Source organism: Cariama cristata, unplaced genomic scaffold (genome assembly GCF_000690535.1).
Source record: "Cariama cristata isolate BGI_N322 unplaced genomic scaffold, ASM69053v1 scaffold41535, whole genome shotgun sequence".
Taxonomy (NCBI): domain Eukaryota; kingdom Metazoa; phylum Chordata; class Aves; order Cariamiformes; family Cariamidae; genus Cariama; species Cariama cristata.
In genome coordinates, this window is record NW_009618904.1 from 5,024 (window position 1) to 19,668 (window position 14,645).

Below are 14,645 nucleotides of genomic sequence, written 5' to 3' on the forward strand. Positions count from 1 at the left end.
AACTGATATATACAGTTCTAATATTCTTTAGGGAAAGGCAAACCAAAGTATTTTTAAAGGTAACTTCCTCCCCTGAGGTGCAGGCATGAAAGTGTCCCTCAAACACGTTTCCTTATAGGTATGAAATCTGTTCTCCAGTGGCTAGTTGTGTGTTGCTAACTGGGTGAACAGACCCCAAGCAGCATTTTAGTTTTGGTGTTCTGCTGATTTTTATTTATTTATTTCTTTAGGTAGCAAGGATTTCTTCAGCCAAATCTGTTGACCCAATTGCTACTGCAGCTGCCTTTCTACTAACTTTCAGCTCTGTCTGGACAGGGATGAGGCTTGTGACAACAGCAGTAAGGCATAGATGTTTGATCTAACCCTATGAAATCAGCCAAAATTTAAGATCATTAATTAATCCTTAAGTTCTAAATAGAATATTTTAACATGCCTGCCTGTTCTCTGATGGATGGTCAAGCAGAATGTACTCTGTCATGTGGTATAGGTAAAAGAAAGCACTTCAATTATTATTTGAAAAACAGAACTTTAATGTTTTTAATTATTCAGTTAGCTAATTAATCAGTGAAACACCCTACCATTTTGTTTCATTGCTGGAATGTGACTAGCAATGTCTGTTTAGGGAGAGACCTGAATCGTGCATTACCAGCAGTATTCAGATCCAGGGAAGATCTGGTGAATCTTTAAAATGCCCCTGTCCAGGTATTTCATCGTTTGATAAAAACCTCTTTTGATAATGACTGTTTGAAAGCATAAGACTCGCATCTGTTCTGTTACCTAATGAAATATTTGCCTTCTGAGCCCATACTGCCTTATTGCATGGTTTTATGATTGCTTCTTGTAATACTATGCTTCTTGCAGTGAGGGTGGTTTTTTTTTTTTTTGAGTTCTTGGAATGCTTATCACTGATGAGAAGTGTTACTATTTTTTTACTGCTGTTATTGAGCAGAGTTCATTAACTTAAACTTTGTCTACCAATTTAGGAGAATGTTTCTCAGAAAGTAAAGATAATGCCTCCGTTGGAATGTTTTTAGATAAATAGCATAGGTGACACCAAGTACTTTTCTTAGAAGTATGCAAATGCAGATCAGAAATCAATGTTTAATATTGTAGTTTTTGAGAATCTCTACAACTTTTTAATATATATTTTTAAAACAGGAATTTCTGTGTGCTACTCAGAAGAACAGGAAGACTGTCCTTGCACTGGACTACAATTATGTGGCCCTTTTTTTAAAATAGTTTTTCAGCAAAGCAACTGCTTTCTGAAAGTTTTAAAAGATTGGTACCTGGATGACTCTTCTGAAAGATGTTTATGTTTGCATGTGTACTGGTTCTCTGGGGAAGATTTGATAAGGAAGTAAAATACAGGAATGTTTATAATTGATTTTACTTGGCTTTCAGAATTCTTAAATTTTAGAGAAGCTGAAGTGTAAAAGCTTGTGTGACAGCAAAATCACCTTTAAACTGGTTCATTGCAGGGAAGCACTGAGGTATATCATCAAAGGATGTGAGAGTTTTTCTAGTCTGCAGAACTGCTTAAGTGTTGCATTTAAAATTTACAAATCACTGACTCCTTTGTGAAACACTGAGACAGACTGAAATGTCTGGCTTTTTTTAAACGTTTCACTACCTAGTGAATAATCTCCTTTTGCCTAGCCTACTGGTTTAAGCACACTGAATAGTGTAATTGATGTTTTGGTGTCTATCTGCCAACTAATACTGTCCATGTATATTTAATTTCACAATAATATGAACATATGATGCCTCCAAGAGAGTATGTACATTGGCTTTAAAAGACAGAAGATGTTCTATAACTGAAGATGTGCAATACTTGGGAGTGCTCTGCCTGCTGGGAGCTCTCTGCGTACGTTGCAGGCTGCTGAAATGTTGAAAAACAGCAGGGTAGTTTGGTAGGCTGTCTTCATTATACTGTTTTTAATATGCTTTATGAGGGGTTTTCTGTTCTGTAGTTTATGGTCTAGATCAAGCAAAGTATGTAAGCACGTACTTCATGTTGAACGCGTGAGGGATCTGTTATCTGAACTGGTCGTTGACTTACAGTCGATGCTGAACATGGCACGTCGTTTTGTAGTGCTGTTAGCTTTCCAGGTGTAAATGCAAGAAATATGCTTGAACATCCCGAATGCAGAAATATTTTTGTTGTGTACATGCTGGCACAGAATTGTGTCTGGATGCCTCAAGACAGAGCCAGATTTTTATTCTAATATAATACTATGGTGCCTTTTCCTATCCCTGGAAATGCTCATTTTCAGTTTTATTTTAAGAAGGGATTTTTTTTTCTTATTCAGAAGAAAAATAAACTTTAAAGGAGGAGGAAAGTCTGTGCTTGTTTTTATCTTTTTTTTTTTCTTTTTTTAGTTTATGCTTTATAGAAAGACCTGAAATACACTATCAAAACTTTATCTTTTTTTGTCTCACAAATTCAAAGGTTGGAAATTGAGCAGTGGAAGATGGGTAGGGGTCTTGAAAGTTGAGAGTAGGAGAGGGGGAGAAACACGCTAGTGTAGGTTGCCTTGGTATTAGCACGATGTGCTCACAGTGGAGCTTTTACTAGGTAGCAGAACTGGTAAATTACATATATGTGTGTGTCTGTGTAGATGCAGGTATATATAAACCAGAGCTATAATGGTAATGTAGTTGGTATGGACAAAGCTTTTCAATTAAAAACACGTTCAGTGCCTATTGAACGTGTGAAATGGATGTGTCTTTAGATGCCGTGAGGCTTGTGCTTCCATCAAGCTCTACTAGTCTTTTGTCAAAACTCCTATTTTAACTATATTTAATAAAATATAGTGACATTTGCATTTTCTCCTTTCGTGGGAAACCAGAGTAAAAGAGAACTAAGCCCTGCCTGCTGCTTACATGCTAAACAGATGCAAATACGAGCCCACTCCCTCCCGGTTGCATCCTCTCTCCGCATGGGTTTCTACATTGTTTTGATTAAAGCGGTTCTGTTGCCAACTCCCAGCCCAGAGGGCAGGTGAGAGGAAAAAAAATCCCTGATTACAGCTCAGTGATTAACATATCTTTTTGAGTTTGTAATGTCATCATTTCACAGAAAACAAAGTTCCAGCAGCTTCACAGAGTATAAGGTTGTCAGAAAGGCAAACATCAAAGTGGGAAGAAAAGAGGAGTTTATTTAAAATATAGTAGAAAAGACTTAAAACTTTCGTGGTAACCTGTGAGAGCTATTAAAAATTTAAAAAAGCCTTTGAAGCTGAGCATTAAAGATTTAATGGTATTAATTGAATTAAACCGTGGGAGTTAAGGATATGTAGACACATGTGTAAGTGTATGTATTCTAAGACATTATCTATATTAAGGAAGCTAAGGTATTGAGAGTAGAATTAATTGTACTGGGTTTGTAAAGGCTACCTTAACAAAAATCTTTTCATTCTTGGACTGTATTAGAGTAGATACCATTACAACTGAAAGTGTAAACAAAAGCGCGGTGTACTTACTATCATTTTTAAAACTGCAGTGAAGCAGAGAAAACCAGACTTGACATTCCTGAACAAGGCAAAACAAGCAAAGTAGTTTCTAATCTACACTTTAAGGATAATTTTATGAAGTCTGATTTTTTTTTTTTAAAAAGAAAAAATACCTTTTCCTTTTGCTGTTATGAGAATGGTAACTTAATACTGTTGTACTCCGTAATAAGGTTTCTTCCCTTCCCTTTTACCCCATGATACTCTGCCTGTCGTCGCAGCCACAGGTGTGGGCTTTTTTTGGTAGCTTCACTTTAATGTTAGTTCATGATGTCTTTTCTCTCAAGTCTGACTGATTTTGGTAGCTTTTAGCTTTTCCTGTGTTTAGAACTTAGCACTGTTAGAAAAACTTCTTGCTGGAGGAAGGAGGTGGTCCCTCCATAGCTTTGTAAATAGATAATGAGGAAAAATCGATCAAGTCTGCGGCACTGTAATGATTGCAGTAGCCTGGTGTTGAGGGAGCAATGTGAGGGGTGTTTTTTTTGGGTGGTTTGTGGGTTTTTTTGGTTTGTTTTTGGGAGGTGTGTGTGGGCGTTTTTGGTTGTTTGTTTGTGTTGTGTGGTTGTGTTGTGTGTTGGGTTTTTTTTTTTCCCCAAGTTGAAAATTCAACTTGAGACTTAACATATTTGACCTGGATGTTAACAAGCAGGGAAAAGCCAAGTCCTTATGTTGTTTGCAGAAAAATGAGCAATGAAAGCCGCTTGCAAGTGTGCAGGTGGCTTGGCAAAGGAAGCTGGTGTCCAGAGGGGAGCAACATCAGACAGGGTTTGATTGGTGTGGAAATACTGGTGTGTAGAGACACTACCAACTTCATCAAGAGGTATAACAAAATTGAGGGTGATCTAAATACATTCATTTTTCCGCCGACAGGAAGATGGTTACTGACAGTGTAAGGCAGGTTGTTTGAGCTCTTCTTGCTGCAAATGTAGTTACTAAATGATTCAGCATGGTAACGTACCCACACATTTTAGCAATATTGATGAATTCATTACCCTTCTGTTAGCTGATGGATGTTAATGGGCTAGAATTTCTTCTGTGCATTTGGGCTAGATGGAATGCTCTTGAAAAAAGATTAGAAAATGGATTGAGTGAGTTTTTAAGTCACTTTCTTCTTCTGTTTATAAATCTAAATAGAGAGAGAATGTTTTTAATGACTTGCAGTAAAACAGTGGTTAAAAGAATAATGAACAGCGCAGGAATACCAGGCCGCTATGGTAGGTAGTAGTAGTACTACACAGGAGATTTACTACTGCTACTTTTTTTTTTTTTTTTAACATGTCCCAAGCTGTAATCAGCTGCTTCAGAAATATCAGAGGCTTGAGTTTTGGATTGCACATGGTAGGTATTGTCTTCTACATGTGGACTCCTCACAGGGTATATGGACTCCCAAGGACATGTGCAGAGTTGCTGGTTGCAGAGCATCAAAGCTAAGAGGGTATAACATGTTCTCTGCAAGAGCTGACTGGAAGAAAATGACCTTTAATAATGGAACAGGCACAGATGCTTTTGAGTAACGAGTCTTTGTCATCCTCTTCGAGCAGAGCAAGCTAACTCCCACTCAAATAATTTTCCGTCTAAATATCCAGAATAGATAAGAGAGTAGGTAGAATATTACTGCTGAAGCATAGATTTGGAAAACTTCAGGAATTGTTAACGATTACAGCCGAAAATTTCTGTATATCTGCATGGGAGAATGTGGGATTCACTGGCATCTTCAAGCCAGATTTTTTTTCCTTAATTCCACAAAAATCAGCAAAATAATAATAAAGCAAAATAATAACAAATCTTTGCATTTGTGAATAGGAGTGATTCTTATTAGTGTCTGAATGAAGGAACTGGAACAGTTTAAGTAGCATCATGAAGAAAAATCGTTATATCAAATGTGCTGATTTTTGTGGGTTTTTTTTTTTTTGGTCTTTTAGTGATTCACTTCCATCAAAGATGAACTCAAGAATATAGCTCAAAATCAGGAACTGGGGCAGCACAGAAGTAGACCAAAGTGACTAGCAGTATTTTTGAGTGCTGTTTCATGGTAAGCATAACCCAGTCTAAATCCAGGCTGGTGATGGCAGGGTGGTTGTACCCTCTCCTCTGGCTGCACATACTTTCTGCCCAGCAGAGCTCCTTTGGATGGAATTGCGTTTCCTGCTGAAAGCTGGGTGCGTTAGAGAGCTCTGCTAGGAAGAGGGAGAAGAGGTAAGGTTGTTTGGAAAAGATTTTGGAAACTGTGTTGTGTGTACAGTATGAAAAGATAAAAAAGATACGGAGGAATAAGAGGGAAAGCTGAACAGCAAGTGCTGCAGGACAGATAGCTAAAATCAGTGTGTACAAAGGGTGGGGCCAAGATTTTATGATGTTAGCCAATTTTGAAAGAGTAGAGGACCAAATTTCCTTCTTTTTTTGTGGCTGTCTTCAACATGAAACAAAATGAATGTGTTACTGTTACTAGCAGCTGGCTAGTAAAAGAGGATTTCCCAGAAAACCCACTGTTGCAGTTCTCGCACCGTTACCTGCTGAAAGCAAGCCCCAAATCTGAACCATCGTCTTTACCACCGCTTCGAGCTTTCAGGATGCAGCTTTACGTTTTGCCTTGTGAAATGTAACTGTAGATTGCTGTTGAAATGAATGTTACTTCCCTTATTTGTGGTGTACTTTAAAGTAATTAGAGTGCCCTTGGGATTAATTGGTTTGGTGACCTGATCTGTCAGAAACCCCAGCTATCCATCTCCCCCTCGGCTCCCCGCGGTTTGTCAGATCAGCTCACTGAACCGATTCTATCTCGAGATCTGGTCTGAGGGGCAGGGAGGTGGCATGTAAGGGCAGAACAGGTAGGAGCGGGATGCTGCCTGTCCTAGCAGCCCTCAGCCAGCTGAGAATAAAGTTTAATGTGAAGCCACATCCTCAGTGCCTCTCTGAGCTCGACCGCTGAACAGTAAAGCCTAGTATAAAACCCTGGGTTTTGGCCAAAATGTTCTTCCAGTGGGGTGCATAGAGGATTTTAGGATATATGTTTCCTGCTTTACAGTTTTATAGCAACTTAATTAGTCATGAGCATACAACCGCATGTAGCTTAATTTGAGGGTTAAAGTAACCTTATCTTAATTATTACCAGTTATGATAGTTGAATTAAGACCATATGTTGACTTTTCAAGATGAGTGTGCAAGTATGGTGGCTGTGAGGGTTGGCACTTGAAGTTTTATGCTGTGAATGGGCATCGTTGAATGTAGGTAGGCTATTAAGTCAACTAGCAGCTAGTATTAGCAGCCAGTACACTTAACAATTTAAACTCAAGAAAATAGTAGTGTTTTCGATGTATGGACAGATATGGCTTTGCGGATCGTGCACTTTCCTTGAACAATCCTTTTCATTATAAATTCATGTCATAAGGTAAAAGTATTAATTACTCTCTCAAACTCTAACAGTAGTAACATGGAGAGTTAAATTTTTTTTTTTCAGCCTACTCTTTGTCATGATGAGCATTTACCTTTGGCCTACTGAATTTATTAATGTGGTTTCATGTATGGGGTGTGTAGGTGGATAGGAGAAACTGCACATGGTGATGTCTGCCTCATAATAATAAAATGCAAACTGAATTTAGTTAATGAAATCATTGGGTAATTGTAAGTAGTAGGTACCTTCCCAGAATATCAAGTCTGATACATGAGCACAGATATCAATGAATGCAATAGTTCTTGTCGGCTTGGAATTTTCAAAATTGCAATTGTATAAGAAAACACTGTGGCTTAAAGAATGTAGCTAACATTTTGTGGTCGTGCAAGCTTTTAGGTTGCATTATTTGCGGTTCCTCCTGTGTTCAAACTGATCTGTCAGGGCTCTGAGCTGTTGGGAGAGAAAATATAATGGCTTCCCTTTGGCAGGTGCCCATCGTCCAGTAAGCAGCCTAAGTGACAAGACTGGACTTTTCTAATTAGTAATAGATCTAAGACACATCCTCTGGCAGGAATATCAGCTATCTTCCTCTCTTCCAAAATAAAAATATAGAAGGAGACAAATGTCTGCTACTGTCTTTAATTCAGTTGAAAATGCTGTTCAAATGTACCTGGCAAAGTGAATTTATTTCAGATTGTTTGTTACCTTTTTATGAAGGCACACATTGGGTGATTCCCCCCGCCCCCCCCCCATTTGTGAGAATAAAAGACAAAGTGTTTTCATTCAAGTAGGTAATCCCCAGAGAACAAATTCCTTTTGAGAGTTTGGGTAGGTATTTTCACTGCTGTGTTGGATTAATTTGCATTTAGAATTTCTGGTTCAGTGCGTAATGGCTTGACCTTATGCTGTTTTGTAATTCTGCAATATTCTGTTATTCATTACACACCCGGTACTTGTATTACTAGTGAAAAATAAACTGAGATCTGCTGCGTAAAATGCAGGTAATACTGTCAATGACACTTGACCCAGCCATAGAAGGAGGAATGTGTTATTTTTAAAGAGATGTTGTCAAAGCTTGTAATCCTAAAATTAGATCTCCAGTGTAGGTCGGATTTGGATCGTTTGTGGTGACCTGCATGGCTCTTACAGAGGCTGTCCCCTTTTGCAGCGCTTCAGAGTGTATTTGCAGCTGTTTCCCACATTATCAATAATTCCAGCTGTGTTATGGGCAGCAAAGTGAAATGTAACTGCGAATGTCAAAGCACCAGCAACTCTGACTTTGGAGGTCCCCACGTAAAGTGGCCAGGTAGTGCTGCCGTGTTCTCGACTGCCGGATGAAAGTTATTCTGCTCCTTGGCCCCCCTTTCTGTAGACTGAGTGTATTTGCAGCTGTTTCCCACATTATCAATAATTCCAGCTGTGTTATGGGCAGCAAAGTGAAATGTAACTGCGAATGTCAAAGCACCAGCAACTCTGACTTTGGAGGTCCCCACGTAAAGTGGCCAGGTAGTGCTGCCGTGTTCTCGACTGCCGGATGAAAGTTATTCTGCTCCTTGGCCCCCCTTTCTGTAGACTCTGTGAGTAATGAGATAAGCTCTCCATTGAGCTCAAATACTGCCCTGATAATTTAAGTAGACACATAGTAAGAAAATGTGTTCTAGAGAAAACTTAAACAAGTTTGTGTCCGTAGACCTAGTTTGTGGCTAAGTAGCCTTACAAGCTGGAGTTAGTTTTTTTTTTTTTCTCTGTGAATCTGAGGCATGACTGTAAAATCAGTGTAGAATCTAACCTTGAGATTCATGAATATGCATAAATTTGAAGGAGAATTATCTTTCAACATTAACTCTTTAAATAAAGAAATAATTTGGCCACCTGCTGTCTGTGAAAGCTGACCTTGTTCTCTCATTTGTAAAAGGGAGTGGAAGGCTTCCAAAACTTTTAATTTTGAACCATTTCCTCTTCTCAGAAATTACACTGAAGAAGACAAGCGTTTAAGCTGTGAAAAATGGAAATTAAACCTTTCTTCTGGAGTTAACCCTGTTCTTCAAACCATTTGCCAATCTGTATTTGTAACTCATTTCCTAAACAATTTTGAAGGTTGAGGAAGGGCATTGATGGTAATTTCAGTGTCTTCATTTTACTGTTTTATTCACATGAATTGCTGTTTTCTCTGTTGTACAATAGCAAGAGAGAGCTAATAAGTGTGCTACTTGTTGGCTTTTATGTACAGTGCCAAGCTTCTTCACTTCTCTTAGTACTCTTCTCCAAGTGACCATGATGTACAGTTGCCCCTCTTCCTGTTTGGTTTTGGGAACAATGTTTGTATTGCCGTAGGATATTATACCGTAGGCAGTATAATGATATCCTCTGGTCATCCAGGACTTCCGTAAGAATTATTTATGAATAGGGGGAAAAAAAATGTGAAAGAGAATTAACAAAGTTTGAAAATTTCTCTAGCGGTGTGGGATCCAGTATAAGAAAAATGTCTTTGCTATCATTTTTTTCTGGATGATTATATTCCTGAATTTTAAATAAAGGCTTGTGCTTATTTTTTTTGGTTCAAATATATCTTGTTCCTGTTTGTGGAAAATGAGACTTTCTAAAAGCACAGTGGGTTTGGGTTTATACACATAACGAGCTATCACAAGAAAACCAGGATGTGAATTTACAGTGTCAGGCAATGGGAATCCTTTTTCTTTGCCATAAATAGAAACTGAGTTATTGTTACGATTGGGGTTGTGTTTGAGTGTGTGCTTTTTGCTCTGTGCAGGTGTGGTGTCACCGTCTGTCTGTCTGGGGGAACTTCTTCCTTAGCATCTGGCAACACTTTCCTCTTAGCCTGATTCTTTGCAGACTGGCAAGAAGTGCTCTCCAGGCCCTGGGTTCCCCAATTTACAGGTCCCCAAGGATCGCCTGCTTCGATCATTCCACCCTGACAGCAAGGAGAGCAGATCTCTAGCTGTTTGTGGGTATTCACATCTTAGAGGCAAGGCACACATCTTGGCTTTGTAACATGTTGAAACTTCTCATAGCAGCTGCTTCAGCACGGCTTGGGTAGGAGAGGCTGTTGGTGACTCTTTAAGGCTTTACTTTTCACTTATGTTCCTTTGAAATTATAGTGGGGTGCAAATATCCTGGCTGGTACTGTTCAGATCCCTTGATACTGAGGACGTGTATTCATAATACAGAGCTGCTTAGTGGGGTGGCTGCCTGGAGATAGCCTGCCTATGGCCCCAGTAGAGCCCTGCTTTGGTCTCTCGGTGGCCAGCATAGCTGTTGAGGACTGTCCTGTGAACTGAGTAAGGGAACCTGCTTGAGCTGTTTGAGTGTATTTTCTAGTGATGACCAGAAAAATCTCTTTGTGTAATTGCAGTGTGAATCTTTGGTTGAAAACTTGTAGGTATCTTTCCATGTATTTCAGGAAAGGGAGGATATTTTTATGTGGGTTAAGATGTCTGTAGAGACTGCCTTGAAATCACAGCATGACGGAATTAATAGCTGTTTTCAAAAATTCACTTTTTATGCATGTTACTTACAATAAATGTGTAATCTAACTTAGATATGTTGTCTATAATGCTGTTAATTAAATTTTTATGCCAATTTCTTCTTATGTTTAATGTTAATTTTCACACTTTTTGTTGCCCACTTGATATTAAAGGCTTTTCATATATTTCCGGTCCATACTTAGCTGGACTAAGTGTATGTTTACCTTCAGGCTTGATATGAAGGGCATTTTATCATTGCAGACAAACCCTGGTTTGAGTTTTACATTCCGGAGATCTGAATGGATTCTGCTGAAAGCCTGTATATAGGTGGATTTGTATGGCTGTTTCTTTGAACTAAGTTTATAAAGGACTTTGTGGCTTGGCCTCATTTCTGTGTTAGTCTTAGCAAATTAAAGATGGTTTCCTCATGTAGGTTTCATTTACTGAACTTAATCTCTTGTGAGAGAGAGCTGTTGAGAAGTTCAGTCAAGAATTCCTTCTGTCTGCACGGTGTGTCTAGAAAAGCACCATGAGAATTCATCGGGGTTATTTGTGTAATGAAACTATTGGAATAGGAAAAAGGGAATGGGGCATTCCCCTCCAGGTTACCCTTGATAGCACAGGTGAGCTTCACCTTCTTGTCTACAGAGTTGTATGTTTTCTTTTCTATCTAAAGATGACACGGTACTTATAAAACAGAGAAAATGGCTTGTAGGGACTAAGAGAAAATGAGGAAGGCTCACCTAAACTGAACAAGACTAACAACTCCCTCTTCCCCTCTCTGTTTAACCTTTTAAAGAAATCTGTTCAAGCTGATAGTCTTTTTCCTGTTGTTAGCAAGGAACAGCAGCTTTAATCAACTAGTCTTACTTTCTGCTTTCTTTGCAACTGTACTGTTAAAAACACAAACTCAGATTTTTGCTGAAGTTGCAAGTGCATTGTACTTCCTTGTGGTTTGTTGTGAGAAGTTAATTCACCGAGGTCTCTGGAAAAAAAAAAAATCTCAACTTTCTATGTAAGTATTTGATCATGTGTTCAAAACAGTTTCTCACTTTTATACAGTAGGGATATTTGGTTTTTGCTCTCTTTAATCATAAGATAGGCTGTTATGGTGCTCCAAGACCTGTAATAATCAAGCAAAATGCTTCCTTTGTGTAGTGTGGAAGCAGAGAGTTTGTAAAACAGCTACTGGAAGGCATACAGAGTTCTCAGTGAGGGTCACTGCTACTGCCAAAATAGTTATCTCGAACATTGGTATAACTAGATTGGGGGACAGGGGAATAAAAAGTCCATCATCTTTCCACTCCAGTCATCCTTTGTGTTTTTAATAGAGTGAAAATGAAATTTAGAATAAATTGTCTTCAGTGGGTTAAAAGTAGGATAGGATTAGAAAACATGTCTTTCCATCAAGACAAGGAAAAAATAGACGTTAATGTGATTCTCATTAAATGCCTTTGTTTTCTTGAATGAAAGATAGGAAAGTAAAGAATCAGGCCAGCATTAATGGATTGATGGTTTGCAAGTCTATTACAGAATAGCAAGTGAAATCTTTTAATTTTCTAGAAGAGTGAAGAATGCTCATTTCACCTACTCCAATGTGTTCTCTTCTTGAAATGTTTGCTTTACATTTGTTTTTCCAAAGCGCTACTTCAGAGTTACTCTCTCCTAGTAGCCTTCTTCAGAAGCTTCACCCTAGCAAAGCTTCCAGGTTGGGGAATGGTGCTGCCGTAAATTGGGCCTCCTGCATGTGTACGTACTCCAAGCTCTCTTGCTTTTTGGGTGTAGCTTTGTTGGTAATTCAACTAATAAATTCTAAATGCAAACCGTAGCATTTCCCAAATACAGGGTTCTCTCCAAACCATTTCTGCACTCGGTGAGGCTATAATTTTTATTCTGCTTCCTGCCTGTACTTTACAGCAAAACCATGAATATTTTTCCTTCATTTAGCTGCAGCCTGTATGGAGAGCACAGCAGGGTCTTGGGACCTGCCTTTTTTCGTTTGTTTTTTTCTCTGAAGCCAGGTGCACGGGTTCCTAGTGCATGTGGTGTAGTTGGGCAGGAATGAAGGCTCTTCGCTTTCTGGTGCTGTTTTTTGGAGCTTGACAGCTTTATGCTATGTTCAATCAACTCCTTCAAGAGTGAGGCCAGGGTTGGATCGCTTTTACTCTTCTCACAGTTTACCTTGCAGCAAAGCTCGTGCCTGCGTTGCTGTGCAGCCTGGCTACCTCACTAATTTGACAGAAACCAAACCAGTGCTAAAAAGCTAATTTTCTGCAAGACTGTATTAGTTTTACTGTGCTGTTGTGTAATTGCTAGACTTGATGCAAGAGGGAGAAAGGGGAAGCGGTTGGAGGGTTGGGAGGCCCCTGGGTTTGGTGCTGGCGGAAGCTTGGCATGGCATGTGAAATTGCACCCTGATTGTCCATGTGCCTACCGATGTTGTGGTTATGATTAATTCTTCAGGTATTTATTTCGTTGGCCAAAGTTGGTGGTGTTTAGGACTAGTAGGTGTTCCCATGTACAGTAAAATTTCCAAATATCATGTGTGATATTAAAATAATTTTTTAAAAGCTTGTGAAGCTGTAACAAGTAATAAACCAATCTTTTTTTCTTTGGGGAGGTACACGTAGGTGAGACATTTACTTGTACAGTGTACTTGACTTTCATAAATACTTCGGTAAGGCCTCTCATCCCTGGCCTTTAAAGAAACAAAACTCTCATAAGACAAGAATGTTTTTCATAGATTTATAGTGGGTTAAAAGACAGGAAACGGGTTTAGGAGTAAATGGTTTGTTCTCACAGTGAAGGGTTATTCCCAGTGAATTGTCCTGCCAAAGATCAGTGCTCTTGCAAATACTCCTTTTTTCCAGATCGTTTCTAAATAATAAGGTGGACAAATTGAATCAAATCGGTCAAATTTGAAACAAATCTTGAATTGCAAGGAAGGATGAAAGATTGAGACCTGCTGAGTGATAAAATGGCAGATGAAATGGCCTCAACGCATTTGCATAGGAAGAAGAAACGACCCTGGTTTCATGTGCACGAGTAGAGGCACAACTGCAAAAAGGCAAATAGACTTTTAGAAAGTATTTGATAAAGAGTGGGAAATCCTAAGCAGTAAATTACTATGTTGTGATATAAGCTTTTGTTACTGCCAAATCTGAAATGTAGAGTGCTTGAAACTGCGTATATCTCGAGAAATTGGAGTGTAATAGATGCATGGGAAGACATCTGGGATGACTGGAGATATGGAGCAGCTTCTAAACAGAGGGACTGAATTTCAGGAGATCCTCAGTTCAGAAGGAGATGGGTAATTTCTGTAGAATCACTAGTAACATAAAGAAACATAAAGGAGTAAATGTCCGAGCTTAAAATAAGCTGAAGTACTTGTTTGTGTAGTGTGGTCACTGTGCTGCTGCTGTGAGGGTGAAATGGGAAACAGAAGTGGCCTCAAAAAAGGGGTTGGTAGAGACACAAGGTGCCTATTGCTGGCTGTAGAGCCTCCACCACAGGTTGCATCTAAGATGCCTAAGCTTCTGATAAGGTAAGGCAGAGGAATATATATTTTCTTTTCTCGTACTGTTTACATGAGGATTTGTGTCTGAGCATGTTGGGCTTGGTGGACTTTTTATTGAACTGGTTTAGGAGGTTTCATAGTTCTCATGGTTTTGATTTTTCATGTTATTTACTGCTTTTCTGGTTGGGTGGCAAGCTCAGTCCTTGTGGGCGGTTTGCATTCTTCTGATCTGGAATCCATATCATCGGTATAGTTGTGTTCATGATTAGGCTGGCACTTGTAAAACTGGAGCCAGCAGAGGATACAAGCTAAAGAAGTTATTGCCTACAGCCTGCTTCAAGTCCTTTGTGACCATCTTTCTACCAGATGCTGCCACCTCCTTGGATAATTTGTTTCAGCTTTGTCTGTGAACTTGGCTTAATCCAAGAAATGGTTTAGGTTAAATAAGGTGTGTATGTGTATTGTGGTGTGTTTTTAATTTTTTTTTTTCTATTGGTGCCTCACCTTTTGAGAATAATGCATTAGAGAGTGATCACAAGGGCAGGTGAGCCAACGAATTTGGACAGTGTTAACTTCTGGTGTAAAGCAGCAGTCATGAGCACCTGGGAATATTTATATAGGATCAGTCTTTTCAGTTTCTGGGTTTATAATGCACAAACCTGTAAATGCCTCAGGAGACGATGCCCCTTTTTATGCCTGTTGCTACCAGCCATCTGACAACAGATTGACGTTCTTCTACAGCT